The sequence below is a fragment of the Parasteatoda tepidariorum genome, chromosome 2, assembly GCF_043381705.1.
Source record: "Parasteatoda tepidariorum isolate YZ-2023 chromosome 2, CAS_Ptep_4.0, whole genome shotgun sequence".
NCBI lineage: Eukaryota > Metazoa > Arthropoda > Arachnida > Araneae > Theridiidae > Parasteatoda > Parasteatoda tepidariorum.
In genome coordinates, this window is record NC_092205.1 from 28,557,768 (window position 1) to 28,576,963 (window position 19,196).

Here is a 19,196-nt window from a genome sequence, read left to right on the forward strand (position 1 = left end):
TTGCGGTTAACGTAAAACAAACGCAATTCAAAATCTCTCGATTATTAAGGTAGAATTCCGGTTATATGAAATTTATTTTACATAGCGCTTACAAAGTTTATAAGTTGGTGGAGAATAAAATCCATCAGAATGTACTTAATACACAATACTTAAGCTATTCAAGTGTAAAATTTTGTCATCAAAACTGGTGACAAATTCTGATTAAAAATACAAAAAATTTTTTATTTCAATCAAGGTACATAATTTAAAACTTTTCAAAACAAAGTTGGCGCTAGTCATTTCGAGATTTTATAGGGTAAATCTTTGCATCGTCAGTTTAAAATGAGAAGAGCATATTTAATAATGCAATTAGCCGAGAATTCATTTTATCCGTTGAATCTTTCTAGAATGAGAATGCCCCTCTCTGTAATTAGACCGAAGTAATTAAAGCCTAATCTGTCGGAGCAGCCCTGAGTTCCGGAAAGAAAGGTAAAAGGCTTTACCTCTCCTAATTACAGCTTCGAATTCCAAATCTTCTCTCTCCCCCTTCACTGTGCAAGCTCTGTGTTCTGATGGCCAAAGGGGAATTCAGCAGTGTGGCGAAGGTTTGTGACAAAGGATGCTTGCCACATAATCTTTAGAGAGAACTCTTTTAGAATAGAACATTTGAATTGAATTCCGAGGAGTATGTTCCCGAAAACAAGTGAGTAGTTTTAACCCTTATATGTTCGAACACAATGTTCTTTGTTTCAGATTCATTCCTATTCAACGTTTTGGACATATCGATTTTTGCAATGATAACTATGCAAGTTGTTATGTTAAATTTTGCTCGGAATCGATTAGATTCAATATATATCAATATTAAATTTATTCAAAGGTATAGAGTGTGAGAAAAGCTACTGTTCTAAATGTGTTCTTCACCTTAATCCGAATTTGGCTTTACATTGTGGAGAAAACTTTTACTCACAGTGAGTCACATTTACCAAAGAATGAGTCCCCAAGTTGTACACTTTTCTTAAAAAAAAATGCTTTTTTTAAAAATTCGTCTTTATACTTAATTACACTAGTTTTAAAAACTGTTGAAACTGTGTTTAAAATTTAAATAAAGAATTAATGAATAGTGAAAGTTTCAGACTTAGTTGTTTAAACAATAATATTTTAGTTAAAAATGTTTTTCCTTACTATAAGAGGTTGAAATTAAAATTAATGACGTACAATTTACATTTTTAATTATTAGGTTAAAATTTCATGAAATCCCTATCAAATTTCGAACAAACATTTGTGGGTGTAATACTTACAGAACTAAACCAATCAATATTTTCTGAAACTACTTAAATAAATAAAGTTATTTACAATAAAGTTATTATTCAAGAAGATTTTTACATGGATTATCACTATTGTTGTTGTAGGCTATTAAGGCTGGGGTGCGATTTTTCTTAATTTCCAGTGGCGTCATCTATGGCCGAAAATTCCACTTTTGCCACACTCATACCTCACACCAGTTTATAGGGTGGAGTCATTCATTCTAAGAATATTTATTTGAATATTTTGAATTATCCAGTGTAATATTTTATTTTATTTTTAAACCGACAATGAACAGCCGATCCAATTTTGAGTTTACGACTATCAATGCTTAACTCCGTAGTCTTGTAATCTTTGGTCCCAACCTAAGAGACAAGGTAACTCCTGGATCACGCATTGAGGCAAACTATCCTTCTTGGCGGACATTTTGCTGAAGCTAACCCGTATTTGCCTTACTTGAAGAGGAAAACTACGGAACTCTCCAACGGTTAGCCCGAGGGCAAGGGAGCTCTAACCTATGATCCATCTATCACTGAAGATATTTTAGGTTCGAAATATTGCCGATTCAAACCGACAATATATTAAGCAATAAGAGCAGAATTCATATTAACCAGTCAACGCTGCGATTCGATCCTGGTCTCACCTCATTGGGAGGCATGTGCTCTATTTTCTAAGCCACCGCTACTCATCTATTATAATATATAATTATCTTACGCAAACACAGCTTCGAGCCAATCCAAGGTAACAGACAATCCAAATGAGGTTCTGTTCTTCAGTAAGAACGCGTTTTAAAAAAAATCCCACTACTCTCTATTCTCGCCTTTATTTCATAATTTGTAATCTGTTTACTTAGTTACGCTGAGTGGTAGTGCTTCGCGCTCCCTTACCACAGGTCCTGGGTTCGATCCTCGGTCTGGGCAAGGTAGACTTAGTCTTTAATCCCTGGGTCGATAAATGAGTACCAAGCATGCTTGGGAACTAAACACTGGGGGTTCAGCGTTCGGCTGACCACCTAACCAGAGCATCTGCTCCTGCAACCCAAGGTCAGAAAAACTGATATGGGTACAGTAGGCCTTGGCTTTCTATGGGCTGTCGTGCCACTGAGTTTAGTTTAGTATATATATATTCATAAAGGGGTTTTGCTATACAAATAGATCTTAAGAAATAAAAATTTAGAAACTAGACTTTTTGCAATTTTTTTATTTATCTATGCATGCTTTTAATTTTTAATAATGAAGTTATTTTTTAAATTTTTGTGCGTTTACAATGAAAGTATAAATTAAAAAAAAAACTTCGATTAATTAGATTATAGTATGAAAAAATATTGATAGTGCATTAAATAATATTCATAAAGAATATTTCTCTAACTATTCCGTCCTTTTATTATTTCATAGAACACCCTGATTTACACAAGTTTATCTTTTCAACAACAACAAAAATCCCCTCTAGGCTCATACTTTTTTTTCTTTTGATCTCCCTAAAACTTCTTTTAGCATTTTTCTCATTTTAAATTAAACAGCTTATTTCATAAACAAAGGAGTTTTTTCTTTCAAAAAATAAACTTAATGCGTGGAAATATTTTTTTCTTTTGGAAAAAAACTTGTTTTATTAAAATGTTAAGCTTCAAATATATTGAAGAAAACCCTTAGGCATAATGCATTCATTTCATCTATGAATGATTCAAATTTTTTTTTTAAAAAAAGGATTAGAAAGTGATCAATATTGCTACAAAAAGCGAAACTTTAGTAACGACTCAACAAAGCAGAAAAAAACAAAACAAAAGATAATTAATTGAATTTGTTAAACATAATCTGCTTTACAGTAATTGTAGTTTTAAAGATAAAATAAAGTGTCTTTCTACATGGTTTTATAACTTCAATAAATATGAATTTCCCAAGAGACTGCCCATAAAATCGATTTATTGCTTCTTGGGATTATACAACGTAATAAACGCAACAAAAAGACGAAAAAAACTTGTTTTTCGTTCTCAACGAAACGGAAAAAGAATTCATTCACGGCTCTGAGATTTCATTATTAATTGATATAAGTGTGAGGCGAAGCATCTAAGGATTACAATGTAATGGAACGTTTCTTTTAATCTGTTAGAACAAATATTGAGAATTTTCAACGGACTTAATCTCAATCGATTTTATTTCTAAATATAAATGTGCGAAAAGATGGATTAAATGGACAAAATTGTTACAGGAGAAATTTTTACTTTCAAGTTACATTTAAGAAGAAATGACAGTCAATAGAACATTTTGACAATTTTTGTTTTCATGAAAAAGAATTTATTTTTTTTAATCAGATGAATATTTCCTGATTTTTGCTTTAAATTATGACTATTTATTCATTGTTAAAGAAAAATTTATTTCTCTCGATATAATTTTAAAAGCTCGCGCTTAACTTGATGTCAAAAGTTATAAAAATAAAAATAAACTAGGAGGCTCCGCCCCCTGCTCGCTAACTCTCGCCAACCCCCGAGAATTGCTACGCAATCCTATGTGGTTCACGCCGTGAACCATGGCTCGCTGCGCCAATGAACACAATCTTCTAGCACAAAGACATAATATATTATCATCAAAGACATAGTATTTTATCATCAAAGACATAGTATTGTACTTATGTAGAAGAATTCTACCAATGTTCTCATTGGCTTTTAAAAAAGTATATTAGCTATTTAGATTGAATATTTAGATATTATTAGAAAAAATCAAAACATTAGCTAAATAAGAAACATATTAGCAAAATAAATTATCAAATATTGCTTCACTAATATTCTGCATTTTAAAGCGTGAAAATTCAATGCATAAATAAACGCGAAATATAAAAAAATTCAATGCATTCAATACAAACACTTAAACGTTTTTTAGACGTTTAGGTAGCTCCCAGTAGAAAAATATCAATTCAACAGCGGCCTTTTAAAGCATTCTCACTTCAATTAATTAATTAATTCCTAATTGAGTTTAAATTAAATATTGTCATGTTTTCAGTGCATGAATCTGAATTGAACAACCTGATAATGCTCACTCTGGTTATTGTTATCTGGTTGCTCACTACGTGCTCTTGCGCGCCGAATCCAATCAATTAAAAATGAAAACTGTTGCCAGCGCGAGAAAAGAAATATCATCGGTTTTATTGATACATACATACATACGTACGTATTAGCGTTTTATATAATATAGATGAACAAGTAAAATCAAAATAATAAAAGAGAGAGAGATTTCACGTTGCCAAATATAAGTCTTAAAATTTATACCAACATTTTTAAAAATATAAAAGACAAGAGAGACAAAAACATTTCCAGTTTGAACTGTAATATGATTTCAGGTTGTCGTTATGTATAATGTTGTCGTTGTTAACAATTAAAATAACTTCTCATTTTTTTCCCCTTTCTATCAAATCGTACGTTCTGTATTCGCGATCGCAACGCTTGAGTACACCCCCTAGCGGGAGCCTGAAAATATCCGCATGAGTTCTATCATAACCGTTGGCAAAGACGTTCGCCACTTTCTTAGCCGCAAATAAGATGCAAAATTTCCCTAAGGAAAATGCAGAAGAACTTGAGAAAACTAACCAGAACATGCCAAACATTGAAGCAGAACACGCCAAGCATTCGAAGTTACAATTTCTCAATAATGTTTACCTTTCTATTATCAACAAACTTGCAACTTTGGGATCGCATACTGTTACAGATGTGTGTACTACGATAAAATGCATTTCTTTTGGTCTTCAATTCATTACAAATTAAAGAGAATACAGCATTGCTTTCTTCATTCCAGTGGATAAATGTGAATTCAGAACATACAGAACTGTAATATATTATTATAGTTATAGAATATTCGTCTTCTTTATAGAATAGTATATATTTCTGTATCTATATAATTCGGAAAACAAAAATAAAGAATCATCCGAATTACGTGAAATAGTATCATTTGTGCTGATTATTAAAATTTTTTTTTTTTATCGCTTTCATGGAAAGCATTTTTTAGTTTTAAAAGAATAATTTCAACTAGAAATCAGCTATTCTGTCTCCAAGCTACGATTTGAAATTCATATCGAGATCATATAATTATATAATTTTGATGTATGGTATGTTATCTAAAAGTAATGAAGGAATAATCTATGTAGATATTACTTGGAAATAAAATTTTCTAACGAAGAACATTTCATTTGGAATTCTCCGGACTTATAAAGAAGGTGAGTGTTATGATTTTTATAATAAAAAATTTGCTTGCAAATAATATTTTTTCTTATTTGATGATAGTTCTTTACAGAATGGTTTTACGTCTGATTAAGAACTATAAGAATGAAAAAAAGAAACAATATGACAGTTTTTTTTATTTCAATATGAGGAATTTTTAGAATCGCTTTTTTATCCTAAGAATTCTTTGTTTTACGTTTTTTAGTTTATGATTTTCAGATGAAAATTGTCGCCAAAAGACTTTTTTTGAAAAATTAAATGGTATAATATTATGTATTTATGCATACTTCTTGCATATTCTAATTTTTTCAAGTAATATGGAATTTTCAAGAAAATAATTTTTCAAGAAAAGTATGGAATAATTCGGCACTTATGTATCAACGCCACCGCAGCTACAGATTTGGCAGTTTTTAAGTGCCGCCAATCTACACCTAAAATTTTTGCGACAAATCATAAAATAAAACACTTTATTTAAGATCAAAGTAGTCAATCGGATTTCGGTGAGAAATGAGCCAATATAAAGTTTAACATAGATACAAAACAAACTATATTTTCGTTCACCTGATGGTGTCGCCATATTAACTCTACTAAATAGGATTCCAAATGAGATAACATTTCCAAAACGTACGTTTACCTAGATAAAGTTTCACGTCATGGGAATTGGTACATTTTCGTTTTATTTTGGTAAAATATTTCGCTCTTGAAAAAATTAAGTTGCATCTTGTTTTGTTTTTGGCAAATTCCAAAGACAAATTTTCGTAGCACTAAAAAATGGCGACAAAAAAGAATTTTTTTTTGTTTCGTAAGCATTCTTTATTTTAAGTTGTTTAGTTTCTAAATAATGATTTTTATTGAAACTTGAAATTTTTTGATAAAAATTGTTGTCAAAAAACTCTTTTTACAAAATTAAATTTCATAAAATTATGAGGCTTATGTATACTTTTTGTTCATTTTAATTTTTGAAGTAATAAGATTCTTAAAACAATGGAATGTTAAGTTTAAATAGGCCTTTCATGTTATATCATTAAATTTAGCAAAACTATTTCTCGGGTATTAGGTTTTAATTCTTAAAAGAATATACATATTTTTTTCTGTTAATTTACAAATATTTTTCCAATGTGTTTTGGATGCTCCTTCTCTAAATAAAAAGTGAAACCATTTTGTGTTCGTTTTGCATAAGAAAGAATATTAAAAATTTTTCTTTTTTTAATTTAATAAGCCACAATAAAGAGGGAACGTTACAATGCTACGCACTACATTAAAGACGTCTCCAGAGTAACTGAATGACTGTTCATGTAGAAATCGCAGGTATTCGTCTCATACAATAACGCCCCCTATAGTTCGCGGCGATCGCGAATTCTTAAGTTCAAGCATATTTGTCAATGCAGATAGCTGTTAATTTAATTATGATTAACATATTAGCAAAGTGTTCTTACATAAAATAATAATTATTATTACATATTTTATGAACAAAAGGATATTTTCTGAAAAATATCAATTTTTGAAGGGAAAAAAAAACAATGGTGAATAATAAGCATTCACTAAGGTTGCTGTGCGAACGAACAGGGTAAGGAGTTTCTTAGTTATCTTAAAAAATTGTTCACAATGTTCCTCAATAAATAATTGAAAACAACGTTTTTGCTTCCACACATGACTTTTTGTTAAAGAAGAATACAGTTATGATACAATTCTTACATTTATTTTTTATTTCAAATTATCATGGAAGATTGTTGGATTGTTGAAAATATTTTTTTGGTAGTTTTATTTCCTTAGTTTTGGTAAAATAAATTGAAATGGAAAAAATATTAGAAATTGATATACGCATTCAGTGAGTTGTATGAACGAGAATTCTTTTCGAAAAGCAATATATTGTTTAAAAAAAAGAATAATATTCTGTTGCATTCGTGATTGAAAAAATACTCGCTTTAAAAAAAAACGAGAAAAAAAGTCAAACGATGGGAGCAGTGAGTTGAGAATCTTCTGCTGCCTCTGCTTTTTCCAAATAAACGGAATTACTGTGCTTCAGTTGGCAGCGCTCACTGTCGTCTCCTCTTCTGATGCTCGGAAAACCAAACACAGTTTGAGTAGAAGCCTGCTGAGGGATCGGACGCATCTTCTTTTGCTTCCTTACGAACGGAATACGAGAAGAAAATTAGCGGAAAAGAGAGTGAGTCCACGTGGTTTTTGTTTATTTTCCACTTTAACTTAAGGTTACACATTCCTTCTTTAAGTATCCAAAACTTAGCATTCACATTTAAAATATAAAATGTATTATTTTTTTAAAATTTTTTTAAGAACTTAATGAAGTTTGCTCGCCATTATTGTAAAATGAGGCATTTTTCTAGCGAAAAAAAAAAATGATATTCTTGATCTTTAGTAAACAAAAGTTTAAAATATTCAATGAGAAAAATATTTAGAAAATTCTTTATTCAAAGAATAGTTTGTTTAGTATTTAATGAGAAATTTTTTATTTAATTTTAATTAGCATTTAGTGGAAAATAATTAGCATTTAATTTAAAATTTCTGTTTATAAAATCATTTGCTTAGTACCTAATGAAAATATTTTTGGCAAATTCTCTTATATAAAATCGCTTGCTTAGTATTTGAGAAAAAGATTTATAAAATTCGCTTATTTATAAAATCGTTTGCTTAATATTTAATGAAACAAATTATTGAATATCCCTCTATTTATAAAATAGTTTGCTTAATATCATTTGATAACGAAAGTTTACTTGTTTACTTGCAAAAAGGTGCGGAAGTTTTCAGTGTGAGAGGTTTTGGCAAATGATATCACTTGATATTACTTATAAAAAACATTTTTATAAGTAATATCAAGTGATTTTTTCCCATGAAGTTTGAAGTAAGGGATATTTATAGTCATTAACTTCTTGATAAAGCGATCATTCATTTTTGATTTAATTTGAATTATAATACATTTGGTCAAGACAACTTTCGACTTTCTCTACAGTAATAAAGCATAATTTTTTTAATAATAGTATTTATTTTATTTTTTTCTTATTATTATCTACATATGTCACATGTTGAGTTTTTTTTAATAGTTTATCAAAGAGAGCGGCAAAGCATTTGACCTCTCTTAATGATATTATTTTATACTTTTCTATCTATCTCTGGCAATTTTTGGTCATAATTGCATGAATCAAAGGATGAAATATAAAACTCATTTTCCCTATCTAATGTCCAGCAAATTATTTTGTTACATCATTATTTGTTGTTATTTTTTTTAAATCTAAATTAATCTATGTTTTGTGGATACCAAAAGACTTCACCCCCTGTTCCCTCCACTCACCAACACACGTAATTGCTTCGAACCAGTCATTGTTTTGTTTTCTTCTTCTTTAAAAGTCGATATTTCATGCAAAAAAAGACAATTCTGCTATCAAAATATACAATTATTTTTATTATATATCAGAATATTTTTATATTATGTTAATAGTAAGAAAATGGACAATAACCTAAATTTAAAAAGTAATGGTCTCAACTTGAACAAAATATTTAATCTAAAAAATACAAATTGTGAAGCTTAATAAGAAGAAATAAATAGGAAGTAATTTTACTCGCTGACGAGACTTATTACAATTCAAATAAAGAACGGTTTTTATCTCTCTTGTATAAATTTTCTTATTTTCACAAATTTTATTATAAAAGCTAAGATTTATGTCTGGAAATGTCTACTTTCTCTCTCTTTGTTGCTTTTGATTGACATAAACTCAAACACGAGTTAACAGAGTATTATATAATCAAACAGAATAATATATAATAAAAATAAAAAGCATAAAAAATTTCGATTCAGCTCAAACTAAACTGTAATATTCATAATTTCCTTTGATCCCTTTCACCTTTGAAACAATAAACCCAAGATGGCCTCAAATACTCTTAATACAAACTTAAAATATTTTTATTAGGCCTAAACTACAATATTTAAAACGATTTCCAGCTCTCTCTTAATTATTTACGTATTCAACTCATTAGCGAACATGCTTATTATGACATACTATAATTATATAATAAAATAATTCATATCTATAATATGTATAATAAAATAAATTATTAAGGGAATAGTCGGATTCAAGTCACAAATCCTCTAATTACAAAACTACCCTAAAAAGCTGTAATATCGAATAAACACTCATGCGCGGTAAAATACTTTGTCGTTTTCTGGTCTAGCTACATTGTATAACTCAATTCTTGGCTCAAAATTTTTTTCTCCATTCTTTTTATCGTTTCGCAGTTTTCAATTTTGAAATAAAAAAGAATTCGAGAGGTTTTGGGGGGTAAGAGAGAGAGCTTTAATATGTTTACGAGATTGGAATAAAAAATGAAAATAAAGCGTTGAATGGAGGGACCATTTCTCACTCGACTTTGTTTGGAACCGGGCTCATATTTCCAGAATCGAATTTCTCTGATCGTTTGCAAGTATGATAAAAGCGATGAATAAGAAAAAGACCCCGAGTCATAAGAAAAGATAAAAAAAAAAGAATAATGCATATTTCCACACTAACCCCCCAAGTAAAGATAAAAAAAAAGGAACGAAGAAATGTATGCAACGCCTCTTTGCAACAATGGTCAGGGACAAACCGATATTTCGCCCAAAAAAAGAACGTTTTGCAGCCGAAAAGTTGAATGCTCAGGAAGCGGGGGTTGAAGGAAGAGTGGAAAAATTGATTGTGACCGAGATGCTCGGGGGTGTGTTTCGCTGCGTTCCAAGATTATAACTCTTATTTGATAAGTTGGCGACAAAGTTCTTTCCGTGACTTTTCTAAGAAAACTCACCACGTACGCATTATTAGGACGTGATGTGTTCTTATTGTTCTTTATTTCAGAATGTGAAGCGGAAAAATCAATAGAAGTAATATAGAAAACATAAGCTACAGGGTAGTTTCCAAAGCAAATAAGAGCAAAACTAATTTTATTTCATTCAACAGATTCAAGTATATATCGTGAATTTTCGAATCGTGCTAGATGTAAACAGTAAATTTCAAGCTTTTAAGAGGTGCAATATTTTAAAACTGCAACAATTAGATGTTGGTACTAGTGATTCCTCAGAGTTCCCAATACAAAAACTCTGGTTCGAACCCCACTGACTACTGTTATCTCATTAAAAAAATTTAGGTGGTTGAGTATTGTATGAACCGTTGGAGGAAAATAAATTTAAAAAAAAATGTGACCCTCAGATGTCACGTAACAAATTATAGGTTTATGAATCGTCTACATACATTTTCAGAAAAATTTAGTTAATTTCATGTGGGGGGGGGGGAGAAATGCGATTCAGGAAAACAATATAATTAAATTAATTGTCAAGAATGGACGTTTCAAAGCTTAAATTATAAATAGGTAATAACCCGATTCGCTCACCATTTCACACATTTGTTACTCAATCACATTTTGTGTCTAGACGATAATCAGTTTATCAAATTGAAAGAAGAAAAAAAATAAGTTTAAGGATATTAAAATTTTTTAGTGTGTTAACACTACTATAGTTTCCAATTTATTGGAATGCAATTTTTTAACTTTAATTATTAACTTTAATTTATTAACTTCATTTACTAACTATTATTAACTTCAATTTATCAACTTTAATTTATTAACTTCAATTACCATTGTAACTTTATCTAGATTTTGCTTTAAATACTTATTTCTCACTTGGGACGATTGATTTTCTCTCCTTTTCTTTTGAACTGTGGTGGTTCAGGGGATAAGGCGCTGCCCTCCCAATAAGGTGACCCGGGTTCAAATCCCACTGATATCTGGTGGATACGGATTCTGCACCGGCTTTCACAGATCACAGTACTGTCCTAAAATATCCTCAGTGGTAAGAGGATCAAGGGTAAGAGTTCCCTTACCATTGGGCTAACCGTGGAAGATTTTCGTGGTTTTCCTCTTCGCTTAACGAAAATGTAGGTTAGTTCCATCAAAAAGTTCCCCACGAAGGCATATTTCTGCCAATACTTGATCTAGGAGTTCCCTTATCTTCTGAATTGGGTTCAAAATTACAAGGCTGCGGAGTTGAATAATAATATTCGTAAACTCAGAATCAGGTCGGTTGTTCAACGTCTTTATAAAATAAAAGAAAAGATCTATTTAATTTTATAGGCACTATAAATAATTTATGCCAAAGAGATTTTTTGGTAGTAATGCAAAAAGTTCAATCCAGATAATGGTTTACGCTATTGTTTGGACATGGTTTTGCATAAAGCTTATTATTTAAGTAAATATAACTCATTGACTGTTGAACAATTATAACACTGGTTATATGTTGGATTTTGTTTTAAATATGAATATTACAGAATGTTGAATAATAAGGTAATACTATAGAATTACTTTACAGAAAGGAACACTGTTTTTATTGTTTCAAGTCTTGAATTATTTCAATATGTAATTTTTATATATGATATTACAGTGGTTAATTTTAAAAAAATTTTAATAATCAAAACCAAAAACGTGATAATAGCAGAAAGTACCTCCATAAAAAGATGATATAGAGCTTTTGCATACTGCTTGTCGTACGTTTATCGTAAAGTTAACCTTATTTCCTTTTTATTATTTGTCATAGCGACACTATACTTTGAAGAGAAGTTTTCGCGCATGTGCATTGAAGCTCAAATAGTGTTAACGTATGAGTTAGGGCGGAAACATAACGCGCTGCAAAATCTTTCTATTTGCTGGTAAATACCGCTTTTAAATAAGGGATAAAGAAGTATCTTAGGGGTAAAAATTACCTTTATAAGTTTTATCAATTTTAGGCTGATGAAAACTTACGAGATCTGAATGTGATTGCCTGGCCAATATGAATGCGATTAAAAAAAATGAGCAACTGTTTAATATCGATATCTTTATATGTTATTTAGCGACATATTGTTTGCATGAATATGAAACTTATAAAGAATTTGTTGTTTTGTTTTGTCATAATTACTCTTTTAAATATTGAATGTACCGATAAAAAAGTAACTACCATAAAATGTTTTTAAATAATATGCATATTGGTTATTTTTCGCTGCATTTCGGTTAGCCGGATGTGAGGAAATTCAACTCTTTTTTTTCAGTTTATTTCTAATTATTTTTTGTTTTAATTATTTTTTTATTTTACTCAATTTTCAAGCGTTAAAAAAAATAAAATAGAAAAATGTAAAAAAAAAAATTGTCTGAGGTCTATAAGTTTTGGTGATTATTAGCTTTCGCCTGAGTTTGATTTTCAGCTGCTTTTAACAACCCGCTCTCCTGTTTGAAATTTTCTTAAATGAAAAAAAAATGATTCCTGTCTTTTTTTTTTTTTTTAGTTCGGGTAACAAATTTTAAAAGAAACAAAAGCTTGCTTTTTAATTTCGACCAACTACAGCCAAATGGAAAATCTCCAAAAAAGCCAGCGAGTCGTTAAGGCCGCTGGATTGCAAATTTGCCACCCGGCTAACTGAAAAGTACCCTGTCTTCGTTAAAATAATAATAATAAATGAAAACTAAAGCTTTTTTTTTCTAACTTTCTTACAAACTTACTTGGTAGTTTAAATAAAAACTTTTATGCTGTCTCTCTTTCGCTTGATACATATTTTTATAAGATAAATTCTGGCATCAATGATTTATAATTACTTATCAAATACTTCAGAAAAAAAACTGGCAGCATATTTTGAGTATCTTTTGACAGGTCCAGGGATCTGGCTGTGATTAATTTAGCATCCTGACTAGTGAAGCCAGTATTTAAGCTATCATTCCAGCCAAGTCGAGATGGACGTTGATTAACCATATTTTGGCGAAAATATTACCCACTATCCGCCAAGATGCCTTCCCTCTAATGATTTTATATCCAATCAGGAAGTGCCCTCCTCCCCCTCTATCTTCCGAAAGTCATCCATCACTTTTCTCTGCACTTTCTGATTAAATTGAAGTTAGGGTTCCTTGTTGTTTTCTTCCAAGTTTAAACTCGGAATATAAAATCCAAGTTAAAGTTTAAAACTTTTCCTTGCAGAGTAAAATACTGCGCAATAAACTAAACATTTCAGTAAATATCTAAATGAAAATATTTTTTGATAGGTTCTCTTGGTCTTAGGGGAGAGAGTTTAAATCTATTTTTGAAAAGAAACAATTTTATAGCAATTTTTTTAAATATACAGCATCGCGAAACTGCGATCAAGATAGACTAACATTGAATTCTTGAATCGCGGGATAAATCGAGTAGGAAATTGAAATTTCATTATTATGCGTTTTTTATATTTACATGTTAGAGCTTTGTTTATTTAAATATTATTTCTAAACATCATATTATTGTTTCTTTCCCTTTTTTCATCTTTTTTTTTGTAATTCTACTTAGAATGAACTTTTATTTCATGAATATCCAGTGTACAACATATCTTACAACATAACACGCAATTACGCCCTGCCTTGAATGTAAAGTACAAATGTAAAATATTATTGAATGTAATTACCTTCTTCGATACACATGCACTTTTATTTTTGTAATAATAGCAAACGAAAGTTGAGTAGTAGCGATTAAATTGGAAGATTGTTTCGCAAAAAGTGAAAAATATTGATATTTTTTATTGTGTTGCTTACAATAAATAATTATAAGGAAATACTGCTCAATTTGCATTTTCTTTTTTCACGAAACCAATTGTTTTAGGAATAGTTTTACTAAAAATCTATTTCATATGACTAAATATTACACAAAATTACCGCACTCATAACGTAATTCATAATACCCTAATTGCTTAATCTTCTCTTCAATATAATTCTTTACAACTTTGTTTTTAAAATACATTCCTACAAATTGACCAATGAAAATGTAGTATAAAATAAGGAATTCGTTTTGTAATTGCTGATTGAGCATTTTGCGCACAACACAAGACAGGAGAGGAAAATATCTCTCAAAAAATTTATACTTGCAGGCTCTGAATCAGCCGAATCATCCCCTTTTTCTCTGTTTCTTTTTTCACCGGATCTTTCAAGAAGCTTTTTTCAGAAAAAAAGCATATAGCTAACCAAATGCATTCACAAAAGTTTTGAATGCATTTCAATGGGATGCGAAACATAAAAAAGAAATATTTTGCAGAAATTTATCACCAAAAGATGTGATGCTTAGACATTTTTTTAATTTTATTTTGTAAAATGATAAAACTGCAATCCTAAGATATTTATGTTCCCAAATTTCGCATTATAAATATATACTGTATATATTTACATCTTTTTACTCAATGAACAAAATTATCTTTCTTCTAGAATGTAAATAGAACATAATTCCGATTCATAGAAATAATATTTTGATAATAAGATGAATCAGAAATAAATCTCCCATTTATAAAACTGTTTCAAATCATTGATAGAAGTGAAAATAATTTAATATTTCCTTTTACTACGAAAATCACTCGTTTTCAGAACTAACTCTAAATCAGTACTAAAATAAGTTAATAATGAGGAGTATAAAAATAAAGACAACATAAAGACAAATGTAAATTTGTGTAAGAACATTTTGTAATTATATTCATCGTAACAAAATGAACGATAACTTTCATTTCAGAAACAATCGACAGCATTTGAAGAAAAAATATTTACACTTAGGAATATACATAGATTATGTGAAACACTAAGAAGTACTAAATGATAAGTAATTTTACTTCTTTACAACCTTTAACAAAAACCTTATAATGTATAACAATTCAAATTGGAAGGAATTTTAATCACTTTTTGGTCTTTTATAATTTTACAAAATTTCGATATAAATATTATGATTTATGTCAGGCAACATCCGGTCTGTGTTGGAGTGAGGTAACTAGCCTTGCATCAGAAAGGTTTTGGGTACGAATCCCGGGAAAGGAATGGATGTTCTTTCAAACTGTGTACTAGCTGTTCTAACTGTGGGAGCAACAAATAATGGTTATTTAAGAAAAAACGAAGAGAAATTTTTAAACGAAAACAAAGTTAAAATTGCAATAACTTTCGAACAAATAAGAATTCTGAAATAAACTTGGGGTTATTTATAATAGAAAATGGCGTTTCAGCTCTTCAAGTTTCAACTCTGTAGTTGCATTTCAGTAGGTAGTAAATCGGGACTGCACTTTTAAATTTTTTTTTTACAGTTAATAGTTGATAATTTTCGAACTAATCATCGAATCTTAACTTTTTTCTTATTTCATTAAATTTCTCGTTAATTTTTTTACTCATTTATAATTTCGATTTGTAAATCCTATAGTTTTTGCGCTGCAAAACAAATTGTAACCTCAAGTTGAACACTCAAAACAGCAGCGGCGCTCATTTTTTAATACAGAGAGATACTAATTTCCGGATGCGTTATTTTATTGGCATAATGTAATTATTTTTAGTTATTTTTCATTAACCACAAAAAATACCATTCAGAATACACATTTGATAAACAAGATAGAACTGAAACTAAGAGAAGAAAAAAAGAGGATCTTAGCAGAATCTGCTCAAAGGTTGCTGATAAATTTCATGCCTCTGAAAGTCACTAACTTAATAGGATGAAAACCTCTCGAGCATTAAAGTGATGGGGACACCATTACTGACATTAAATTGTTGGCCATGCGAAGTGGCGACACATATATTTCTGCTTTTAGAAACACTCGAGGCGTCCTATTACTGTCAAGAATTACAATCTGGATGAACGAGCTCACCCCTGTTTTTCCACAGACGATCATTTTACAAAAAGCAAAAATACAACTTTATTTCCTTTATTTTTTTATATCAATGGACTCGGGTAGCACACTATATTTTAAAAAAGTTAAAAATTAATAAAGTATTTCTAAATTAAAAAAAAGAAAAAAAGTTGGGTTGCTTTATCTCAATTCTGTGGAATCAGTATTTATTTCAAGGGGATTGACTATTTTTGATGACATTGTATTATTACTTTCTTATTATGGTAAAAAATATTTTGAAGCTGCTATTAGAAAAAGTAATGTTTGAAATTTCCATGTGTAAATAGTTAATAAATGTTTTTTTCTCCAAATCTTATAACCGGCATTGAACTACAAACCCGATTCTGAGCCTACTACAATTAATGTTCAACTTCTTAACCTTGTAATTTTGAACCCAACCCAGAAGATAAGGGAATTCCTGGATCAAGCATTGGGAAGGACCTGCCTTTGTAGAGGACTTTTTTGACGGAACAAAACCGTATTTTGATGTTCTCGTTGAAAAAAAAATTGCTTTTCTAGCTAAAAATACATTGTTTTATTTTAAGCCATTTTATCATATGAAAATGAAAGCTTTAAATATTTATATTTTAAAATTGTTTAGGCTTCTCATTTTCAATTTTACTATTAATAATATTTTATACCTTTTCAAAAAACATAAGAGTTGAATCTATTCTTTTAAACATTTAAGAAAAAAAAAGCTTATATTCTTTAAAACCCAATTCTTTCTAACTATGGAAAGGAAAACTGCGAAAACCTCAAACGGTTAGGCCATCAGCAAGGGGATTCTAACCCAGGATCCGTCTACCACTGAGGATATTTTATGTAAGCGTTGTGGTCGGTACGAGCCAGCAGCAGAAGTCATATCAACCAGCCATTACTGGGAATTGAACGTAAGTCACCTTATTGGGAGGCAAACACTCTTTTCCCTGTTAAGATTATTTCATTCTTATTTAATAAAATTGCACTTTATAAATATTGCATCTTATATGATACACATGAGTAGCCAATATTACAGACTACCACAAGCGTATAATCTATCGCTTTATTTTAAACTGTTTCATTTATATTAGTCGTTTATATAGTTTTACCGGGAGACCTCATCCTTTCTTCGCCCTGAAATAACTTAAGAACAAATTAGATTAAAAGAACTTGCATTAAGTTCATAAACAAAAATGTACCTTTCAGACTGTTAAATTTTTAGTCTGTGGGTGTATTTCTACGGTCTACAGAGCGGCTCTATTGGTATGGTATTTTTGATACAAGTTTAACAATTGATAATTCTCGAACTAATTACCTCATGCTAAGTAGATATAAATATTTTTATTCCATCAGACTTCTTATTACAGTATTTCATACATCTTCGTAATTTCAAGTATCTAAGATAATTCTCGAACTAATTACCTCATGCTAAATAGATATAAATATTTTTATTCCCTCAGACTTCCTATAACAGTATTTCATACATCTTCGTAATTTCAAGTATCTAAGATAATTCTCGAACTAATTACCTCATGCTAAATAGATATAAATATTTTTATTCCATCAGACTTCCTATAACAGTATTTTATACATTTCCGTAATAACAAGTTTCTAACAAGCTCTAAGTTCATAGTTTTTCTCGCACGGTTAAGCAAAATGTAACGTCAAGTTAACTACACAAAACAACGTAAGATTTTTAAATGTAGAGAGATCCTTTTTGCTATGAACTTGTAGTTAATTACTTAATATTCTTTTTTGTGGTATAAAATATTATTTGACTGAATCAAACAAGGAAAAAAGATGCGTAATCGTAAATGCGTTTTAGAATATGTCTATACGTAATCTGAAGAATAAGACGGTTCAATAATAAATTGTGTGCAGTAATAGTAAATGTAATAATATTTAATAACAGAGGATAATTCTTCACCAACAATAGTAAATAATAGTTCTTGACAAAAACAATAGATTCATAATGTCACGTATCTAACGTGATTTATCGCATTAGGAAAAGAGAAAAGGAAGCAAAATACTAAAGAAGCGGCTCTCAAACAATTTTATTACTATTATTATTATCCAAATACTGGAAAACATTGAAAAAAGTGCAAGAAAAAAAGTTACCATCTTGTTATTTTGGATAATTTATTTCAAACATGCCAAGTCAAGTTTGTAGGCTTAATACTCAAACAGCGAGAAAAATTCAATTAATTTTTGCAGCAAAACAGATGTTTCCATTAATATTAAATTTCGCAACAAAAAATCACCTGCACCACCCATATTATTCTTTAACGTTTTGAAGTATATTTTTTAATAAAATAATGATAAAATTAAATTTAGATGTCTGATTCCTGGAATTGTAAAATTAAGGTGTTTTTTCCTTGAGTAAGTGCTGTTGTATAATTTTTGATCTCAAAATAATACATGAAAATACTTTTAATTTTTTTATTCTATTTTCATTTTTATTATTCTAGTAGAGTGCGCTTTTTTTCTAGAAATATAATAATTAAACAATGCATTGAACTGAAAAAATGAAAAAACGGAAATAGGACAGAAATTTGAGTATTTGCCAGATCCAATAAAAATTAAACAGTTCTAGGCAATTTATGCTTAAAGCTAACAGGATGCTTATGTTTTAGGGTATTTGATAGATCTTATCTTAGATCTTCTAAACACCTTCAAAATAATTGAAAAATATTATATTCAGCATCTTAATAATTTATGGTCATGAAATACAGCAGGAAACTCCTGTGTTTTTTTCTGCGTTAAAAGTCAAATCTTCCAGACACGACTCACTTACAAACAATATTTTTATTTACAAATTTACAGTTATTTGCAATCATTCAGATGTAACCAAAACAGTTAGTCATCTCTGAAATTTTTTAATTTACGCAATCAATTATTGAGAAAATTTCGAGTGTGAATGAGAATTTTTTTCAAACCAAATTGTGGTTTATATTTTATAATTGACAGAATTCCGATAATCTAAGAGATTTCTTTACATCAACTATTAGTTTTGTCACAATTAAGAAATACTAAAATAATTCTTTGCCTGTTAATATATATTCTTATTTAATAAAATT

General features: G+C 29.6%; 1 protein-coding gene across 2 annotated transcripts in view; it reads left to right on the forward strand.

The window, feature by feature from the left end:
• Window positions 1-577: 577 nt before the first annotated feature.
• The window catches only part of LOC107449631 (astakine), a 103,230-nt gene continuing 84,611 nt past the window's right edge, over window positions 578-19,196 (forward strand). The window contains exon 1 of one of the 2 annotated variants that reach the window (XM_043044034.2): window positions 578-682. The gene's annotated coding sequence lies outside the window, so the exon portion shown is untranslated. Of the gene's footprint in view, window positions 683-7,499; window positions 7,653-19,196 lie in introns of those variants that run through there. The other variant, XM_043044033.2, reaches the window with a different exon arrangement.